The 22,661-nt window shown below is 32.6% G+C and overlaps 1 protein-coding gene across 1 annotated transcript in view; it reads right to left on the bottom strand.

The window, feature by feature from the left end:
- Nucleotides 1–18,088, bottom strand: part of LOC124537121 (cyclin-dependent kinase-like 1) — a 38,807-nt gene extending 20,719 nt beyond the window's left edge. Inside the window, exons 1-2 of the mRNA XM_047113854.1 lie at nucleotides 17,953–18,088; nucleotides 5,862–5,918 (exon numbers count right to left, since the gene is read on the bottom strand). The gene's annotated coding sequence lies outside the window, so the exon portion shown is untranslated. The remainder of the gene's footprint in view (nucleotides 1–5,861; nucleotides 5,919–17,952) is intronic.
- Nucleotides 18,089–22,661: the final 4,573 nt, after the last annotated feature.

Here is a 22,661-nt window from a genome sequence, read left to right as displayed (position 1 = left end):
ACTATTTAATACTATACCAGATTTTACCAGATTTTTTTTTGCCACGTATTAAAATACGTGGCAGACAACATCAGCTGACGGGATTAGCGTCTAAATAATTTTAAAGTTTAATATTTGAAGATTTACCAAGGAAAATTACCACTAAGGTAATTTCATCATTCAAAAAATATATGATATATATAAAAATATATAATACACAATTTGGATAATCTGAGGGAATTTTTAACTTTAATTTTACAAAAATAATAATTATTTTCAATTCTGGCAACATCGCTTAGACTGCAATTTTAAAGAGCGACGTAAAATTGATTTTTTATTTTTTTTTTCATTTTAAAACATTCAGTAAATTGATACATTAAGGTTGCATTCGTTATAATTGTAATTATAGCATTGTGTATAAATGTCGCATGTCCGTGGAACCAATATTCTGTTTCACGATAAACGTTCGACGTCGAATTTATAATTTACGATTTGAGAATAATGCTTTCTTCGTATTATGTTTATTTTGTAATTTTATAGATTTTCGCAGGCGTTAAAACGAAGAAACAAAAGAAAATGATTTATTATGTTATAAAATAACTAAATCAATTTATTGTACAAAACGATTCAAAATCACGAATCAAAAGTAGAAAGTTGTATTTATTTGATTATATTAATAATGCATGAATGTATCTTAATACTGTTATTGTCAATCAAACCTTATGCTTACTTGGTTGCAAACGAAAAGATACCTACTACATACCTTACACGCCGCCATGATCGCGGCTGAAAAGTAGTACAAATATACGAGAAAATTATAAAAAATCTCGAGCCGAGATGGCTAAATCGCATCCAAAATCTGTCACTATGGATGGAATCAGCTCCAAACCATCTTATTCGTCAAAGGGAGAGGAGTGAATGAAGTACGTAGATTTCATTTAGGACTAGACTTGGGTTAAAAAGATACTAATATTTTTGCGTAGAGATTACTAATGAAAAATAAAAAGAAACTTCCAAAAGTAACAGGTAATTTATGTTTCGAGGGTTTTTAAATAAACCTCCTTAGACTAGAACCGGGTCAGTCATTAGTTACTTTTAAGTAACTACATAAAGTGGAGCGATTCCGGTTACCGTCTCCGAAATAATCGACTAATAACTGGGTACGAATAATCTGTTTACAAGACAATATTACCTGGTAACGACACTTATACAAGTTTATTTGAATTAAATTGATTTGATTAAATAAAGCTAAAAAAGTAGCGTTATTGGAATCGTGTATGTATATTTATGTGTGTTTTTTTATGGTATAGGTTGGCGGACGAGCATATGGGCCACCTGATGGTAAGTGGTCACCATCACCCATAAACAATGACGCTGTAAGAAATATTAACTATTCCTAACATCGTTTATGTGCCACCAAACTTGGGAAGTAAGATGTTATGTCCCTTGTGCCTGTAGTTACACTGGCTCACTCACCCTTCAGACTGGAACACAACAATACGGAGTACTGTTATTTGGTGGTAGAATAAATGATGAGTGGGTGGTACCTACCCAGACGGGCTTACACAAAGCCCTACCACCAAGAAATTTAGTATCAGCTTGGTACCTGTGCGAAGCCGGGGCGGGTCGCTAGCAATTCATAAAAAGGCTCTGTGCCTTGTGTCACCAACAGTAGTTTTCATGTCAATAATAATTTATAATATTTCTGTTGGTGAAAGTTAGCGCAGAGAGCGGATAACAGAAATTGTTTTTTCGGGCTTGCACAAAGCCCTACCACCAAGTGTGTGTAAATTGTTTTTTTCTATTAGACATTAAAAACAAATGTTTTGTTAACACTCTAGATCAAGAATCTAGACTTATTATGAAATTTGAGACTTGTAAATTTTATTATTATAGATATTTGAGTGAATAGATTTTTCTTGGACAATTGTTTTATCCGTGTACAAAGTTGTTATATTGTTTTAAAAGCCTGCCTATATTTTTAAGTACATCGTTCGTATCGTTTTGACATAAAAATAAATAATTTAACATACACATACCGGTATGGTATGGTACAATATGTTTTTTTTTATAAAATAATAAGTTTTATCCGGTTCTTTGGAACTAATAATTATATATTAAATGTATTCGCTACAGACAATACTTGAAAAAAGTACATTAAATTGTAATTATTCAAATTGTGTTCATACATAGCTAACGATCAAATCTTTTAATGACTTTAGTGTTCTATACTATATTCCTTTATTTTTGTTTTTGTAATGTAAATACTATATACTACAACATTATTCACAAGAAATATTATGATACTATAAATCAAACTATTGGAAATTTACATATTAGTACATCACTAAAGTAGATGTAGATACATTCAATTTCAAAAATAATTCAATTATAAGTACCGCCAGAATAAAAGTCGATAAATAAATACTGCGAACACTCACCGAATTCCATTATATTTTTGTTCACGTCTAAAAAGAGCGTCAACATGTCTGATAAAAAAATATATTTATTGAACTACAAAGATTAAGTAACGAAGGTTGTATAACACTGATTAAAAACTTTGACTCGGTCACGTGCACCGTAGCGGCTACGGCGTAGCGACCGTCGCGAGCGGTTACGGTCGTGAAGTAACGTAGACTGCCATGAAAATGATAGAAGTTATGCGGCTTTAGGCGGTTTAATAATTTCATATTATATTTCTTATGGTGAATTTGCGGCTTGCGGCTTTGTGTGGTACAAACTGTTTTGGTTATGATTCAAATAATGTTCGATAACTTCATTAAAAAAAATATATGTATAAACAAATAATCTCTATTCTTATTTAAAATTTTATACAATCTTTACATGTGTACAGTCGGGGTAAGAAAATGTTCGTCACCTTAAGATCTATTTTCGTACAGTATGAGCGATAATCTGCTTTACCGATCGAGAATGACATATTGCGTCGTAGTGATTTGATGTTTAGATTCAAAAGGTACTAAGAGTTTAAAACTCGATGAAGTAAACAATTTGAAAACTGACGAAGGTTTTCTTATTCTGACTGTACAAGCGAAATACCACTCACTGATTAATCATGAAATCTCAGAAACAACACACCTACAAACATGAAATTTGGCAAGTGTGTTTGAGTGTAAACATCTGCTAAGACCGGATTTTATGAAACGTCACCCCTAAGGGGTTAAACGGTCTTTGAAAGTTTATATAAAAGACCCGGTTTTGAAGTAAGAGGCGAATTTAAAATGTATGCATAGCCTCTCTAGAGGCTATGGAGGTATACCAATATTGTTTTATTGAAATCAACCCCCTTTAGTGGTTGATACAGGGGATAATTGTTTGTCATAGCTAGTTTTTTATATTGAAAAATTATTGGAAAATGATTGAATTTGTTTGATAACATTGTGAGAAAATCTACATGTGTCGCAATGCCAATGCCAGTGACGAAATTTCAACCGACCTTGGTGGAATACACTCCAATTCTCCTCTCGAACTTTTTTTATGATTTATATACAATGAAATACGTAGGGCATCATACTGATGGCATATGGTGAACACTACCAATAGACATTGGTGAAAGAAATCATTCCTTACATCGCCAATGCGCAACCAACCTTGAGAAATTGATTTTAAATTAAATGTTATGTCCTTTGTGCCTGTAGTTTTTTTTTATGGAATAGGTTGGCGGACGAACATATGAGCCACCTGATGGTAAGTGGTCATCATCACCCATAGACAATGACGCTGTAAGAAATATTAACTATTCCTTACATCGTCAATGCGCCACCAACATTGGAAACTAAGATGCTATGGTTTTGTGCCTGTAGTTACACTGACTCACCTATCAAACCAGAACACAAAAATATTGAGTACCGCTGTTTGTCGGTAGTATCTAATGTGTGAGTGCTACCCAGACGAGATTGCACATAGTCCTACCCACAAGTAAATCTCGAAGAGAAGAGACTTTAACCTAGCAATAGGTCACTGACTTGCTTTTATTACACTTCGATAGTAACAAACGTTAAACAACAGCTCCCACGAAACAAACCAAGTGGAACATTCATATAAATTATAAATAACTGTGGTACTTCATTTGTCCAGGTGTATTCCATGTCCTAGTTTCCATACAAATAAACGCTACTACAGATAATTATACGTTCTTGACATAATACTTCATAATTGAGATTACGAAATATTATTATTATATATACGAAATATAAGGAACCTTTCTTACAAAAATCCATACAATGTTTTAAGGTAATTATTATAACATAAATTGCTCAACTTCAAAAGCTCAATACACGATTTAAAAAGTAAAGCTGCAGCCACAGTAACGTAAAAATTTAATTTTTGTTTATTATTCTAATATATATAGTTACGTACTGTAGTTTTTTTTTAATTTGAAAATTGTTTACCAAGTGGTAATCAATTGAATTGATTATACTATTATTTGATTATAAAATTAACTTGCATTAAGTAATGTGCTTTATTTATCAATATTTTTTTGAAATGTGCTGCAAATTTTTTAAGAGGCCATTTTAAAAATAAACTGTGGAATATTGTCATTTAAGTAAAATTTCTTCCACCATCTGTCAATATTAAGCCTCATTCAATTCTAAATAGATAATGCGGTGCGTAAAATTTGTCGGGAAAATAGACCCAGGTTCTAGACCCTCAGAGGCCGTACAGGGACTGTGTGGAAAACATCATTGACATTTTAAAAATGTTTATAAGTTAAAAATAGTACTTATATGAAATATGAAGGAAGAGCTTTTCCATTTGAACGCGTACTAACAAACCAAACTATTAAAAGACAGTCAATATATTTAATCACAAATATATTTATTACAAACAATGCCAATGATTGTTAAATTATTAATACAAAGTTGGAAAAATTTTAAACCACCTCATGTATTTTAAACAATCATAATAATACAGGTGTGTTTGTGTGTGTGTTGCTCTAGTAAAACCAAACGCAGTCACTTCACCGTCGACGACAGTTCAACGAACCCTCGCGTGTCTTACCCGCGGTCAAGGGGGTGGCCAGAGAAAAAAATATTGCCCTAACGAACCGCTGAACAATCTTTAATCGGAAATCTATTAAACTGTATTATACAGATTTTAATCGATTGCTCAACTTTACAAAATGCGATAAATAATTATTTATTATGGAAATATATATTTTATTTTTCGAAAAAGAAAAAATAATTACTTTGTCGGACGTTGCACCACAACAAATATATTTTCGATAAGCTTTTATTGTAATCAAATCTTAGAAATAAATTTGAAATTGATAAACTTATTTCGAAATGCCGAATTACGGCCGCCTTGTACGCTATTTAATTGTTTTTTACACTGATTTTATATTTGCGCTTTTTAGTTATTTAGAGATTAAAATAAGTCAAAATCAAAATAAACTTTATTCAAGTAGGCTTTTACAAGCATTTTGAATCGTCATTTAACAGTTAAGTGTACCTACCACCGGTTCGGAAAGTAGATTCTATCGAGAAGAATCGGCAAGAAAAGCAGGGTTACTCTTTTTCAACATTTAAAAAAATACAGTCATGTTAGTTAAATACTACGGAAGTCAATAAGTATTAATTCCACGCTTTTTTATCATCATACTTAAATAGCTCTCCATATTCGTTTGATATTTATTACCAACTTTTAAAATAAATTGCGTAAAATACCCATAATTACAGGCAATCTTTATTAAGAATTGGCTTACCATTTTGACAGACTTTTCCAAAAAAGCCCTGCACTTGTTCTACTTCTAAAATTGTTGCTATAACCGGTCCATAAGAAAACCTGTTTAGTACTGTATTTTACTTAGTGATTACATTATAATAAAACTGAAACTAATGTAAGAAAAATTGCTACAAAATTACCTCTGGCATAAAACTTCGGAAGTTTCCTGTAGGCTTGGCTTATCGCGTCCCGCTGACCTTAAATAGAATATAACTGTTATTACATAAGACTAGCAATACTGCCTATACAGCTATTGATGTTAAGCGAATGTATCTAGTCTGTGTACTCTGGATCTAGTTGTGAGACAATATCACAGCCAATTGAGACAATGATTGATCTCGATCTAGAGTGCCCAGTGGAGACAACTTGGATCCAATTGAAAGTCTTGGGTTGAAATTTGCAACCAATATAAAGTATTTGAAGACGAGATATTAGTATTCAAGGGGTGAAAGTAAACATCGTGATCGTGAATATACCTTTTTCCTATTCTGGGCTAAGGGCTCATTCTCCATTTTTAAGTAAGGTATGGTACTTATTCCACCACAATGCTCCAAAGTGAGTTGTTGGATACACTTGTGGCGGAATTTTATTGAAATTAGACAAATGCTTCTTTATGAAGTTTTCCATCAACGCCAAGCACGAAATGAGTTACAAACACAAATTAAGCACATGCAAATTCAATCAGTGCTTGCTACGCATTCTAACCACTGGACCATATCGATTTTTATCGTATTGTATCGTATCGTATCGTATAGAAAAATATGTTTATTAAACAACACACATAGAATTTAATCTATAATATTCAAAGGAAGCAAAACCTAGTAAGTTATCTGATTTTTTTTATTTAAATTGTCTGTACTGTAATTATTATAATCTGTAGTTGATGTTTTTTATAAACGAAAAATGAAACCGTAACTCGTTAAGACTTTTGTTTTTGCTAACCTTTCTTCTTAAACGCTTTTTTTGTACTCATTGTATTTGATTCAATAATTCGTAATTTTTAATACTGGACCCGAATTGTTTTTTTACTTAAGCTTTATAAAACTAATTTTAGGATATTTAGTAAAAAAATATTTGTAGATCTGGTATAACATATTTCGATACTTATATTAAATATATTATATTAAAACTAAAAATAACGTTATATCAAAATTAATTCATATATACAGGCGAAGCCTCACTCAAAGCGACATTTAGACTTTATCGATAAGAGTTAAGATAACTTGCTTTGACTTCCCGCCCCAAATTTTCCTCACGTCGAAATTCGTCTCAAAACTATTTCATGTAAATGTTCCATCAATCACTGTTATGTAACACTCCAACGCTCAAATGATTAATCCTTTACTTCCGAAATTCGAACACCCTCGTGCTATATTCCGCGTTGAAAAAGCGTTACATATAAATAAAAAAAAGTGATTCGTCATGTCAAATTAAAAATTATATAGTATGTTGGTAAGAGTTATTATAACTCCTACCAATGTATTGAGAAACATGTCTCCCCAGTAATGTTATCAATGAGCCTTTTTTATTTTCAAGCATCTCAATCGAAAATCTATCACTCATACTCATCTCTACTGGTGATTGTGAAAATGGATATCAAGTGTTGTTAGTATAATTAAAATGTCTCATATGATAAGTCATAATATATACTATGATTGAATGCGATTATTTCAGGTGTTACCAGTTTAATAAAATATTACAAATGCAAAAGTAACTCTGTCACGCTTAAAGCAGTGGAAATAGTTTGAATTCCGGAGACGAACTTAGCTACCTTTTAGATTATATCCCTTGCGCGCGTAAAACCAGTAAGAAAAACAGTTTTAGCTAGAATAATAAATAGTTTAAGACCTAACAGAACTAATTACAAAAAATTGAAGATCTGAAGCTGTTTATTTCTAAGTGTTTGTTTTTTTAATTGCTAGCTTAAAACATCTTAGTATATCGTGAATCAGGAGTGGTTGAGTGAATTGAGTAAGTGAGTTAGTTGACAGTTTACAATAAAGCGAAAAATAATACGTTAAATTGGAATTATATTTCACAGTTGCAATCTAACGAATTTTGTAATCTTACGGTGACATATATACACTATTAAGTGTGGTCATTGACTCTTGAAATCAAAACAAAGAATATAACAAACTACACTAAAAACGTAAATATATACAAGATAAGATTGAGAACAGCAATTCTTCTCAGACCTGGTAATTCCTACAATCTCTAGGTATTGGACGACAAGCAACCAGGATCCCTCATACTGTTGATCTCAATGCTCTGAACGGATTTTTTGCTAGTACTGTCCTAATGAACAACAGTGATTTAATTAGTACTTTGAATCATTTTAGATCCTTGCCTATTCCTAACAGACCCTCTTTTCACTTTTCCCCAATTACTGCTAGTGACGTTAAGGCCAACATCCTTGCAATAAGATCCGATGCCACGGGATGTGATGGAATCAACCGTAGAATGATACTTGCTGTGTTAGATTATGTTCTTCCTATATTATTTCACATTTTCAATTTCTCCCTTGACCATAACGAATTCCCTTCCACTTGGCGTTTAGCTTATATCCTTCCAATTCCCAAAAACAAAAATCCCATATCTTTCTCTCACTTTCGTTTAATATCTATTCTTCCATTTCTGTCTAAAGTGTTAGAACGTATTGTCCATCTTCAATTAACAAAGTATCTAGCAGAGTACTATGTACTCTCTGATTTCCAATCAGGATTTCGGAGAGGTCATAGTACTACTACTGCCCTACTTAAAGTATGCGACGATATACGTTTTAACATGGACAACAGACATGTTAGTATCCTGGCATTATTGGACTTCAGTAATGCGTTCAATACGGTTGATTTAGATCTCCTGCTGGCAGTGCTTCGGTCGATTAATATGTCTTCCGATGCATGTGAGTGGTTTCGTAGCTACCTGTTTGGTCGTCAGCAATATGTACGGATTAATAATAAATTATCCAGCCTCCAATCTCTCTCATCTGGTGTTCCTCAAGGCAGTGTCCTCTCTCCACTTTTATTTTCAATTTTTATTAATACTGTATCCCATCTCCTCTCGTCTTCCTTTCATCTTTATGCTGACGACTTGCAGGTCTACGTTTCTGCTCCCTTAACAGGTATCGGAGGGGCTATTGAGAGACTGAACCAGGAATTACATAAAATTTGTACTTGGAGCAAGATGTGCGGGCTTCTTGTAAATCCAGATAAATCGCAGGTCATTATTATTGGCAGCTCCAAACTACTTACTAAAGTTGATTACGCCAACCTACCTGCGATCATCTTTAACAATACGCCTCTGTCACTTAGCAGTTCCGTTAAAAACCTTGGTCTTCTTATCGATAATACATTATCCTGGACTGTGCAAGTTGCTGAAGTCAGTAGAAAAGTTTTCGCCACATTTCATTTGTTAAAACGTTGGAAACACTTTCTGCCCATTAAGACTAAAATCACGTTATGTCAAACTCTTCTACTTCCTATTTTGGACTACGCAGATTGTTGTTACGCAAACATTACTGAGGACCAACTCAATAAGCTAGAAAGGTTACAGAACGTTTGCATCAAATTCATCTTTGGTCTACGGAAATTTGATCACGTCTCCGAATATCGGGCGCAACTTAAGTGGCTTACTATTCGACATCGTCGCAACTTGCACATGTTATCCCTTCTTTACTCTATCCTCTATAATCCTCTTCTTCCCGCGTATTTGAAGGAACGGTTCTGTTTTGTGGGTACTGACGTCAGCTATCCACATGAACTGCGATCACGCTCTGACAACAAACTGTCACTGCCGGTCGCTCATAACCACTTCTATAGCGAATCCTTTACGATGACAGCTGCAAAGCTATGGAATACGCTCCCTGCCGAAATTCGTCAATCTGAGTCAATTTTTATATTTAAAAATAGGTTACATAAGTATTATTTATCTATTCAATCTGCGTAAATACTATTTCCTATATTATCATACTATTAGTATTTATTTATTAAGTATTATATTTTATGTACGTAAGTTTTATTATTATTATTTTTTTATTATATGTTTAGTATAACTTTCTGCTATATATATAATTTTATTTATATAATTATTTGGTATATATAATACATATATATTTATTAAACTTATATATATGTATTTTGTTATATATTATTTGCATTATTTAAAAAATAATTTTTAGCTGTTTAAGAATAAAACTTGCTTGTTTGCACCATCCCGTTTCCCACAGACAAATTCTTACTCTAAAGGGTTGTCTGTAAGAGATTGCTTTAAGCAATAAGACCGCCTTTGCACGCTTCTCTTTTTGTTATATGTTCTTGTAATGTTATGTACACTGTATCTTTTGCTTTTTGTGTGCAATAAAGTGTTTATAAATAAATAAATAAATAAATAAATAAATAAATAAAAATAAGAAAATAATTTGAATGATGATTTATACGTGAGTTCGTCCATTTATTGAAGTAGATCATAGATTATATAACTCCACGCGAACTCCCAAGGAGCGAAGGACTATAAACCACAGCCAATATTGTATAGCGAGCACGTGTAATTAAATTTTAACGTGAGTGATATCACGATCGTATACCCCTTTTTATCTATGTAACCTTAGGGTGTTACTTTACCAGAAACAATCGCTTATATTGTTGCAGTTCAAATTCGAGTTTTAGCCTGTAATTATAACATACACTATGTAACAGTATACAATTTGTAACATTACAAAAATTTAGAAAAAAGATCCGAGTATTGCATTTCGAAAACGATTAAATTTAAAAATAAGTTGGGACATGAATATCTTTGTGTTATTTTTCAGTTTTTATATAAATAACAATTGCATCAAAATTACTGAGATCTATCTGACCGTTTCGTCCGAAATTTTAAAAGTAAATGACTAGATCATAGATGAATCCTCAAAATTGAATCTTATATTAAATGGCAGGCGAATGCTCGGTCAGTCAGTAGCACTGTAACGTACTGCTTAATAATCAAATCTAAGATTCTAAAACTGCAATGCTCTTTAGACAAATATATGAAAGAAGAAAATGTGAACCTTATTCAAATCTTTGTTTAATATTAGACAAGCAACGCTTAAAATTCAGTTATTAATTTAACCATGTACTTATAGGATAAGGAAAATATAAAATATATCATAACGAAAACTTAATTTGATCAGATGAAAGTCTGCCACCTGTCTGCCTATTCAAAGGGCGAGGAGACCTTACCCACCAATGATAAATTTATCGTCTATTAAAGAGCATTGATGACTCTATTTCGAAGAGACAGATAATCCGATTGATCATACAAGATTACTCTTTATCAATCAATCAATCCACGTCCTACAAATCCTCATCCAAGGTCACGTATGCACTGATGCCACGCTGATTATATAATGGTCGCCTAACCACTCCTTAGATTGACATAATTGGTTTAAAGTGTTCATGACTTAGGTACATACATGTACAGACAGAGTAAATACTCCCACTTTGAACCTCTTTTGTTTACCAAAATCGAATATAAAAAGTCAGTAAACACTTTTTGGTCAATATGATTATAGATTCCAAATTTAAACTTTATGGTGCCTATGAAAAAATTTAAATAATAAAATATTCTGTATAACGATATCTTCAAAACTACCCCAGTTCTGGTGAGCCAAAAAATATGGATTGAAGATCTGTCAAAAGAAGAACAGCAATGATAATATAGACTACATAATAATAATATAATTAAAATAATAATCATACAGACTACATATCTATATACTAATTGACCCTGCTTTACCCGCGTTATATTTATACAATTTTACCTATAAGTATATAGCACGTGACGTCAAATCGAGGCGAATAAATGGTATCTATGTCTTGCGTGGAACTCGAACTATCCATACTAAATTTCATCCGAATCGGTTCGGAAGTTTAAGTGTAAAAGAGTAACAGAGTTACTTCTTTACACTTAAACCATAAATAAATTACTTGGTGGTAGGGCTTTGTGCAATCCCGCCTGGGTAGGTACCACCCACTCATCAGATATTCTGCCGCTAAACAACAGTACGCAGTATTGTTGTGTTCCGGTTTGAAGGGTGATTGAGCCATTGTAACTACAGGCACAAGGGACATATCATCTTAGTTCCCGAGGTTGGTGGCACATTGACGATGTAAGGAATAGTTACTATTTCTTACTGCGTCAATGTCTATTGATGATGGTGACCACTTTCCATCAGGTGGCCCATATGCTCGTCCGCCAACCTATACCATAAAAAAACTTTCGTCTTTAAGTATTACTATAGATAATAACTTAAAAAAAGTTACACATCAAGTTACATGACAAATAAAGCCTTTTTTTAATTTATCATACAAACTATTCTGGCAATATTTTTTACAATTTCTATATGAGGCTGCCTTCTATGTTGAATTTAAAATGACAATTATATATCTACTAATCTATTGAAAAGTCTAACTTAGTATACAAACTCGTGTGATTTTTAAGTATCTTCTGATTCGCTTAAGGCGTTTACAGGAATAACAGTTTGATGTATTCATAAATAACGCAAAGTGGCAACTAGGCCTTACTCCGTAGCGAAATTACGGCAGTTATTACGGTAGATGATAGCAATCTGTACAGAACTATTATAGTTCATTGGCCTTATTTGATTCATATATTTCTAAACCAATACATCGTTTTGTTTTTGTATTTATTTGTTTGAATAACCGATATAATATAATAATTGACTTATATACGTATATAACCAATTAGCAATTAACTTTTCATTTAAAAAATAGCTGCTGCATTTGTTTGTTTGTAGGCTAGATAAAATATTATTACCTAGTATAAAACAAAGTCGCTTACCACTGTCTGGCGGATTCTGATGCGGTTTTTTTTAAATAGATAGAGTATTTCGAGAGGAAGGATCTATATATATATATATATATATATATATATAAAATAACAAGTCCTGACTGACTGATTCATCATCGCCGAGCTTATACTGCTGAAGTAAGGGCTTTAAAATTTGGTAAAAACATATATTGAGAAGACACCCACTAAGAAAAGAATTTTGGAAATTATAATCATAAAGGTGTAAAATAGGGGTTAACAGTTCGTATGAAAGTCCGTCATTTTTAATGTTAGAAACATGAAATTTTATTTTTGAAAAACTGATTAAAAATAAGTCGATAGCTATTTCAGCGTTTTTGAATATTCTGCTCCTAAAGACGTGAAATAAGGGTTGAATGTGTGTATGGTCGTGCGTCATTCTTTTAAGGTAGGGACATGAAATTTTAGTTTTGGGATACTAATATAAAATAAGTCGATACCTATTTCAGCGTTGTAAATTCCAGCCCTAAAGGGTGTAATAGGGGTTGGCAACCCCTATTCGTATATATGCTAGCCTAGAAGTCGGCCTATTTTGAAGTTAGATCCATGAAACTTTATTTTTAGAATACTGATTAAAAATAAGAAGATATATATTTAAGCATTTATGGAAATTCTACTCCTAAGGGGGTAAAATGAAGGTCGAAAAGTTTGTATGAAAGTCCCGTCATTTATTAAGTTACAAACAAGAAACTTTGTTTTTGGAATACTGATTAAGAATAAGTAAATACATATTTATGCCTATCCGAATATTCTAGCCCTAAAGGGTGAAATAGGGATGCTATTGCATATATTGATTAGTAAGGAAGTGTGCCATTTTTGAAGTTAGAGGCATGAAACTGTTTTCAGACGTTTAATTACTAATAAATAAATACCTATACCAGCATATATGGAAATTCTACTCCTAAGATAAAGGTTGAAAGTATGTGTGAAAGCCTCTCATTTATTAAGTTAAAACATAAAACATTATTTTTGGGATATTGGTTAAGTTAATAAAATTGCCGAAACACTTGGCCCTTGGAGTAGTGGCGCAAAAAGCTTCATCAAAAGTATAACACCTCGCCTCATTGCCTCCACTGGTGACAGGAGGGCTGGTTCGTTTTTTGCCCAGAGGATCGGAATTGCGATTCAACGGGGAAATGCTGCTAGCATTCTTGCCACCATTCCACGCGGTCAAGATTTATATAGTAACTAGTTTTAGTTCATATTTGTATATATATATTTAAGCATTTAATGTTGTTAATTCTTATGTTAGTTAATACATATTTTAATTTTCTGGATATTTTAGCCCTACGGGGTGAAATAAAAATATTTGAAGTTAGAGACATGAAACTACATTTTTTGGGAAACTGGTTAGAAATTATAAAAGCCGAGATGACCCAGTGGTTAGAACACGTGCAAGATGAACCGATGAAAATTTTGATAATTTATGATTTGAGAAATTCTGCCACATGTGTATTCCACCAACCCGGATTGGAACAGCGCGGGGAGGCCTCAGAAGTGAGAAATTTACAGGCTGTTGTTGTTTTTGTTGTTGTTGGTTAGAAATAGGTAGATATTTATTTAAGCATTTTTGGATATTCTGCCTCTAAGTGTTGAAATAAAAGTTGAAATTTCGTACATAGGTTAGTCTTGAGATACGTAATTTTTAAGTTAGAAGAATCGTGCCAATAATTTTACTGAGTGATTTAAGACCTCCATATGCAACAGCACTAGACTAATCTAGTAGTCTAGTAGTAGTAGTGCATATGAAGGACTAGTTACAGCTCTCCATCGGAATATCATAGGGGCTACAGTTATATGTATACAGTATACAGTTGATAATGGATGGATAGATGAGAAACAGTGTAATATTTCTTTTAAGTTCAAAAGGGAACAGTTCGCGATTACCTAAGTCAATTAACAAAACACAAGGTCAAATCTTTAAAATGGACTGCATGGACATGAATGAAGCACCACTGTTCTTTACAAAGAGGTCTTAAACTAACGTAATATTTTAAGTTAGTCTGTTATTTGTAACCATTTTCACGCGAGAAAAGCCGCGGGCTCCAGCTAGTATAATATATAATGTTTATATACATGGAGACAATATAGTAAACAAACATTTTTTACGCTTACACTGCAAACTATTTACGTATTGATTGTCTAATTGAAAATCTGTGTACGTTGTAAGACATTCTGTAATATATTTAGTGTCAGCATTGCACATTTATAATATTTCAGAAGTCGTTTTTTATAGAATAGGTAAGCTTTAATGGGCCACCTGATGCTAAAATATCACTATTGCAAACATTTGCACTGTAAAACATCGCCAATGCGCCAACAACCTTGATAAGATGTTATGTCTCTTGTATTGTAAACAGACACCCAAACACTGGTTTTCATGTATCTAATTTAAAAAAATACTAAATCCTTATTATTTTCATCTAAATTTTCACCTAATGTCTCATCCTATTTAAAGAAAAAAAAATCTTTCAAGTCATTCTATAACTTATCCTCACAAACCTTACCGTTAGCTTGTCTCAAATTTAACCCCATAGGGGGTTAATTTTTAGAAGGATTCTCTGACTATTCAGTTATGTACACACGTACTAACAGAAACATCTGAGCGTTGTACAATGTACGTCACTCAGTTTTTTGACGTATATAATTATTAATATATATAACGCTCGTGCTTTGTAAGTATTAAACTAATATTTATACCGAAATGATTACTTAGCAAAATCAAGTTTAAACAAATAGTCATTACAACATGTACAAAATTAGTTGTTTATATAATTGTCCGTTACGCTGAAGACACTGAACTTACATAGTTGCAAGCTTAGCTTGTCATAGATATGTTACACATGTAATAATCTCTGACTTTGTTTTATTATACTATATGGTGATGAGAAAATAATACTTTATTTGTATATCTGTATTAACTATATTAACATTATAAATGTGAAAGTAACTCTGTAGTATGTGAAGCAAACTTGAAGTCGAAGAAAGGACATAGGCTACTTTTTTACCGAACACCTGACGACCAAAAACCCTTAAACGCGTGCAAAACCGTGGGCTTTAACTTGTGGGTTAACGACTAGTTAAAAATAAATATTAATGTAGACATTTTATATCTAAATTATCGTGTACCAGGAGCTCATAAAACGCCAAGCAGTGTTCGTCTATGCGACAAAGTTGCTGACAACTTACAACAATATGTTTTATCACTTCCTAGTATCGTGGCGTATACGCAGGGCTTAAATAACGCCAGCTTGCTGATACAGCTTCGTTGAATCTTATCGAACGTCGATATTAGATTTTGTTACTGAGAAATTATTTGTTTTTTAAGTCTTCTATACGTACAAGATAAGGAGACCTGAGTATATTAAATTTATTGTGTATTTATGATACTTTACAAATTACCATCTTATATAAAAATGTAAGCTCAGTTAACGACTCTCAAAATATATTTTAGAGAATACTCACTTTTATAGCTATTAAAATACACACAGCTATTTTATTATATATTCTATTCCTAAGTATCTACTCGTTAACTAAGTATCTATAAGGCGAATATATTTTTGTTATGGCAACATTTATCAAACTGTTCTCATGTAAGTGAATCCGTCTTTTTGAGAATAAATTCATAAACCTTGATTTACAAAATTTTAAAGCAATTTTATTTTAATACCAGATTCAAAATATTCTGTTGTTAGGTTTCAAAAATGCGAATCTTTTATCCAATTTGTTTTTCGAATTCGATTTAAAAAAAAATGTATAATACGTTATCAATGTAATATTATAGGGGGATTATGATCCAATGAAAAAAAAAATCACAAATTAAAACCCAAAGTCGCTGGCGTATTAGCGATGTAGATATTGATTAATATTTCTTACAGCATCAATTTGGTGACCACTTAGAATTTTTTATTTTTTTATTTTAACACTACTACTTTTTACATATAATAATATTCATTCCTTTGAACATAATCAGTGACACACTGACCTACAGACACCGCGATTCAAACAACACTTCCGATACACACTTCCTGTTCTAGTTCGTTCTATAATGATTGCCCTTAATATAAAAAAGAGGTGTTTGCTACACTCATTATATGTACTTTACTATATAATATATAAATGTCAAACTATCATCAGTTCAGAGTGGAATTAACATTTGATAGAAGTACGCAATAAAAGACCCATCTAAACAACTAACAACTGGATTCTAATATAAATATTTTGGTTTATCTTTATATATAGAAAATAATTTTAAATGGACATAGTTATTTTTATTATTAAAGTTATTAATTTCGGGATATTTACCGTGAACAAGACATTCGTAGATAATGTCAAAATATCGAGCTCCACCGAAAAAACATGGTAAATATTTTTTTTGTTAAATATATGTGGGTTAGAACAGCAGTACCAAAAAGTATAGAAGCGTTACACCTACTTATTGATTGTCAAAATAACCCGTTCGGAAAATAAACTCTGTGCTGAGAAGAACCGGCGAAAGAAACTCAGCGTCGAGAAGCAAGAAATAAAAGTGTATATCGAAGAAACTTTATACTGTTACTGTTACTGTTTTGTAGATGATAAAAAAGCTTGGAATTAATATCTGTTGACTTCCAGGCAGGATTCAGTACATACATATATAATTGTATTTAACTAATATGATTGTATTTTTTAAATGTTAAAAAGAGTAACTACTGAGTTTCTTGCCGGTTCTTGTCGGTAGAATCTACTTTCCGAACCGGTGGTAGTTTCACTTAATTGTTAAATGACGATTCAAAAGTGCTTGTAAAAGCCTACTTGAAGAAAGTTTATTTTGTAATTCAACGACTTCTGTATCAAATCTACATAATTATGACTATTCGTATCTGCTAGCCATTCTCGCGCATCTGAACGAATTCCCCATACATTCTTCAAAACACTTATAACATACTAACTAACCTAATAATTATATGATAAATAATACTTTATTATATTTTATTGTGTTTTTTTTTATGGTATAGATTGGCGGACGAACATATAGGCCACCAGCTTTAAGAAATATTAACTATTCCTTACATCTTCACAGGGCCACCAACCTTAGGAACTAAGATGTTATGTCCCTTGTACCTGTAGTTATACTGGCACACTCATCCTTCAAACCGGGACACAACAACTACTGAGTACTGTTATTTGGCGGTAGAATAACTACTGCCGATAAGTAATTGTTGGGATCATGTTTTGCGCAAATCTAATGTATCTTGTCTATAACAAAACGATTTGTTTATTTTGTGATTTTAAAAGATCTAATAAGAATTATAATTTTAATGTTAGTAACACATTATAAATATCACATAATGTCATTTTTAAAAATTAAAATAATATAATACTCACTCGTTGTAAGCACTTGTAGTCTGTCCGTTATTTATGAACGTTTTATTTCCTGTATTCAATTCTTGCTAAATAATATGATCAATCTGAAAACTGAAACCAACTTTGTCAATTACTAACTGTCAATTTTGGAACATTTAATCGAAATGTCATCATTTACGATTTTTTTTTATTAAAATCGATATCATTGTTAACTGCCAGCTATTTTTTAGTTTGTTGTTATATTTTAAAAATGTTTTTCTTTTTTTATTTTCAAATTTCATTCTTAATTTTATTTGATTATAACCAAACAACAACAGCCTGTAAATTTACCACTGCTGGGCTAAGGCCTGCTCTCCCTTTGAGGACAAGATTTGGAACATTCCACCACGCTGTTCCTATGCGAGTTGTTGTATTCACATGTGGCAGATTTTCCTTGAAATTAGACACACGCAGGTTTAATCACGATGTTTGCCTTCACCACCGAGCACGAGATGAATTGAAAGCACAAATTAAGCACAGGAATATTGGGTGGTGCTTGACTAGGTTTGGACCCCCAATCATCGGTTAAGATTATTTGTTATTATTGATTATTTGACTTACTAAGTAAGATTTAAAAACCTGATTAATAACTGAACACTTATTGGTTGATTATTGCGTCATCAGCGGCCATCAGCCAATGATGAATCAAATTTAGTTAATTTGGATTAGATCAGCGTTTCAAGGATTGTAGGAATATCTTCTATATATTTATATAATAATAATTGACTTTGAAAGTCAATGAATGCATGTATGTCATTCATTGTTCCTGCCCAGACTACGATGCGCTTGATTTCTCTACTAATAAATGCATATGCGCAGATACCTCCAGCTAGGGCTCTTACGATAGAAGACTTCTATTCCAACAACCCTCGTAAGTTTCGGCAAAGTATCAATATACCCCATCACACGGGGGATGAATGTATAAGACGTATGAATCTGTAATATTAAAGTTCAATTAATTTTTATTTATTTTTGTACGTTATCTATACATATAATAAAATTGAAGTGTTTGTTTGTAATATTAAACTGCATATTATTGTTTATACATATGTACATCAAAATAATGCCATTTAATAACAATTTATGTCTTTCCATTTGTTCGTTCCGGCGAATCTCTGAAACGGCTGGATTGATTTCGAAGGGGCTTACACTGGTAGAAAGACGACTCGACCGACTATGATCTATTTGGTAAATTAACATGAGCACGAAGTCTAGCTAAGCTACGGAAGTTACAAATAAGTAAGTAAAGTACTAAGGCACGAAGAAATTGGTACTATTTATTACAAATATCTTAAATTTTGAATTCGTCATCAACTTTGAGAGATTTGTAGTATTGTATCCTTGTGTAAGTTATATATTTATTAGAAACATTTTTTGTTGAGAAGTAATAAATCATTGCACAAAACGTACAACAACAACTGCCCAGATGTTATTTAAGACAAAGAAAGTCTGCGACTTGATTGTTTCGCGCCGGAATTTTTTTTTCAAGTGACATCTCGATAACTCGAAACAGATGCTGCGTATTATTGTCACAGAGGAAGAATACCGAGCACTTAGAATGAGTGTTTTATTATGAGACTTTGCATTGATGACTAGCTGTGCCCGTGACCCTGTAAGCGTTTGAATTTAACAAAAAAAAATATTGTAGCCTAAGTTACTCTCGATTTTATCAGTAAAAGTCCCGTCAAAATCGGTCCAGCCGTTCCAGAGATTAGCCGGAACAAACAGACAGACAGACAAAAAATTGTAAAAAATGTTATTTAAGTATGTGTACCGTGTATAAATACATATGCATTGAGTAAATATAATATATGCTTATAAAATAGTTTTACCTTATACACCGTTTGTGCACTAACAGAGCGACATAGTCGCTTTAGCGACAAAGCTCTTGAAATAAAGAAAAAAAATATATATATTTTACCTCAGTGACTTTCATTATATTTCTAATAAGAAAGAATTTTAGAAATTTCGTAATGGAGGAAATATTCTACTTGAAAGTCATTAACAGGTCAATTTATGTCATTGTTTTATTCGTATGAAGTCCAAATGGGTAGCTTGTATTTATACTAAAGTATTTGACGGTAAGGGTTTCGTTATAAAAATATATTTCTATATTAATACTATAAATGTGAAAGTAACTCCGTTTGTCTGTCTGTCGCTTATTCACGGCCAAACATCTGAACTGATTTTGATGAAATTTGTTATGAAGTAAACTTGAACTCCGAAAAAGGACAAAGGCTACTTTTGTCTAGCACATGACAACCAACGCCCTAAAATGCGTGATAATCCATGGGCGACTACTAGCTAGGAAATAACTGAATATAACAAGAGGTCGAATGTAGCACAGTTACATTTGCAAATCAAGTCAATTATCGTTTGATTTAGTAACTAAACTAAGAAGAAATATAAAAGTCTAATAAACACAACTTAATACTTGGTGGTAGGGCTTCGTGCAAGCCCGTCTGGGTAGGTACCACCCTCAGTTATTCTACCGCCAAATAACAGTACTAAGTATTGTTGTGTTCCGGTTTGAAGGGTGAGTGAGCCAGTGTAACTACAGGCACAAGGGACAGATAAGATCTTAGTTCCCATGGTTGGTGGCACATTGATTGACAATGTAAGGAATAGTTAATATTTCTTACAGCGTCATTGTCTATGGGTGATGGTACCATCAGGTGGTCCATTTGCTCGTCCGCCAACCTATACCATAAAAAAAAACTATTTTAGAAAAAACGAAAAAATATGTAAAAGCTAATACCACATTTATCTATATAACTTTATTTCTGGAATATACAACATAATACTATATTTAAAAAAAAAAACTGAAATTGAATCTATAGCATCGTAAAACTCATAATTCGCATTTATTATACATCGGTGAATAATAAACAATCTTACATCACGCCAATAGAGACAATTGGTCCGCATGACGCTTTTTAATTGAGCACAATGAGGCGAGCGACCCGACTAAATGAATACACATTTATCTGGTCACCCTTTTGTACGTTTGGACGACTTTTTAAATTGTAAGGTTTATTTATAACAGATAGCTTTAATAAATATTGATAGAAGTAATATTCTGGTGACCTTTTTCTGAAGAGATCTTTGATATCGATGTTCAGTGGAAAATCTTTTTTGCTAGAAAGTGTTTTACAAGATAAAAAAGCAGTTATTATGATAAAAAAACTCATGATAATAATAATAAGGATTATATAGAACTAGTTGTTGCCCGCCGCTTCGCTTGCTTTTTAGATGTTTGGTGGTCATGTGTTAAGCAAAAAAATTAGCCTAGGTCCTTTCTTAGAGTTCAAATTTCCTTCATGCCCAATTTCATCAAATTCGGTTCAGTGGGTTTGGTAGTAAAAGATCGACAGACAGACAGACATAGTTTTAACAACTATATTAATAAGCTACCACCGGTTCGTAAAATAGATTCTACCGAGAGGAACTGACAAGAAACTCAGTAGTCTTTTTCGACATCTAAAAATACGGTCATGTTAGTTAAATACAATTATATATACGTCGAAGCGTCAAAAAGTCTAATAAGGATTTATTTATTATTCATCGTAATACTGGCGACGTGAGTATGACGTAAGACAGATGACAGCGAAAAAATAGATATTTGAAAGAATATCGAGGCGAAATAATCTGTGCCCCCTTGGCGCAAAGAAAAGACATTAAAAAAAACAAACAAAAGAATATCGAAGAAAAGATATTCAACGTGAACTTATATTTTGAATATCGTCATGTCTGATAACGAGCTGATGCCAGACTCCTCGATATATATATGGAACATATATTACCTATATGCCGTTCCAGAGATTAACAAATAGACAGACAAAAAGTATAAACGATGTTACAGTAAAAAAGCGGTTATTTTAATATTACAAACAGACCCTCCAATTTCATTATATGTATAGAAAATAAAAAACATCCCTGACAAAAAAACGGGTGTATCTATTGATATGTAAATTGGCAATGCAGCGATAACTTTCGTGACTTAATTCAGCATTATTTTAGTTTATGGCTGAACCGTAATCAGGTTAACGATTGATATCCCGGTGCGGTTCGATCGGCGCGATTGAACTGGTGGTTTTAGATTTAATGTAATCGTATTGGATTTATGGAAAACTCTATAACTAGCCGAGAGAACTCTAAAGGATCAAGATTGCCCAGTGGTTAGAGCGCGTGCATTTTATCGGTTAAGATTACAGTTCCAAACCAAAAATGTACTTAATTTGAGTTTACAATTCGTCTTGTGAAGAAAAACATTCTGAGGAATACTGCGTATGCTAAATTTCAACGAAATCCTGCCACATTCGTGTCCACTAACCAATGGAACATCGTGGTGGAATGAGCTCCTATTCAAAGGGAGAGGTTACCTAGAAATAATTATTTATGAGTTATAATGGGCAAATGAAACCTGCATGTGACAAATTTCATAGAAATTCTGCCACATGTGTATTCCACCAACCCGCATTGGTACAGCGTGGTGGAATATGTTCCAAACCTTCTCCTCTAAGGGAGAGGAGGCCTTTAGCCCAGCAGTGGGAATTAACAGGCTGTTGTTGTTGTTTATAATGGGCATCTTATGCGGAAGAATATTATACCATATTGTGAGGAAGGTCTTGAGTATGGTATAGCATGGTTAAGCTAAGTGTGAAAAAAGACGACGACGATATGGCTAGAAT

The sequence above is a fragment of the Vanessa cardui genome, chromosome 17, assembly GCF_905220365.1.
Source record: "Vanessa cardui chromosome 17, ilVanCard2.1, whole genome shotgun sequence".
In the NCBI taxonomy this organism is placed as follows: Eukaryota; Metazoa; Arthropoda; class Insecta; order Lepidoptera; family Nymphalidae; genus Vanessa; species Vanessa cardui.
Note: the sequence above shows the minus strand (reverse complement) of the source record. Positions and strands in the feature narration are given on the sequence as shown.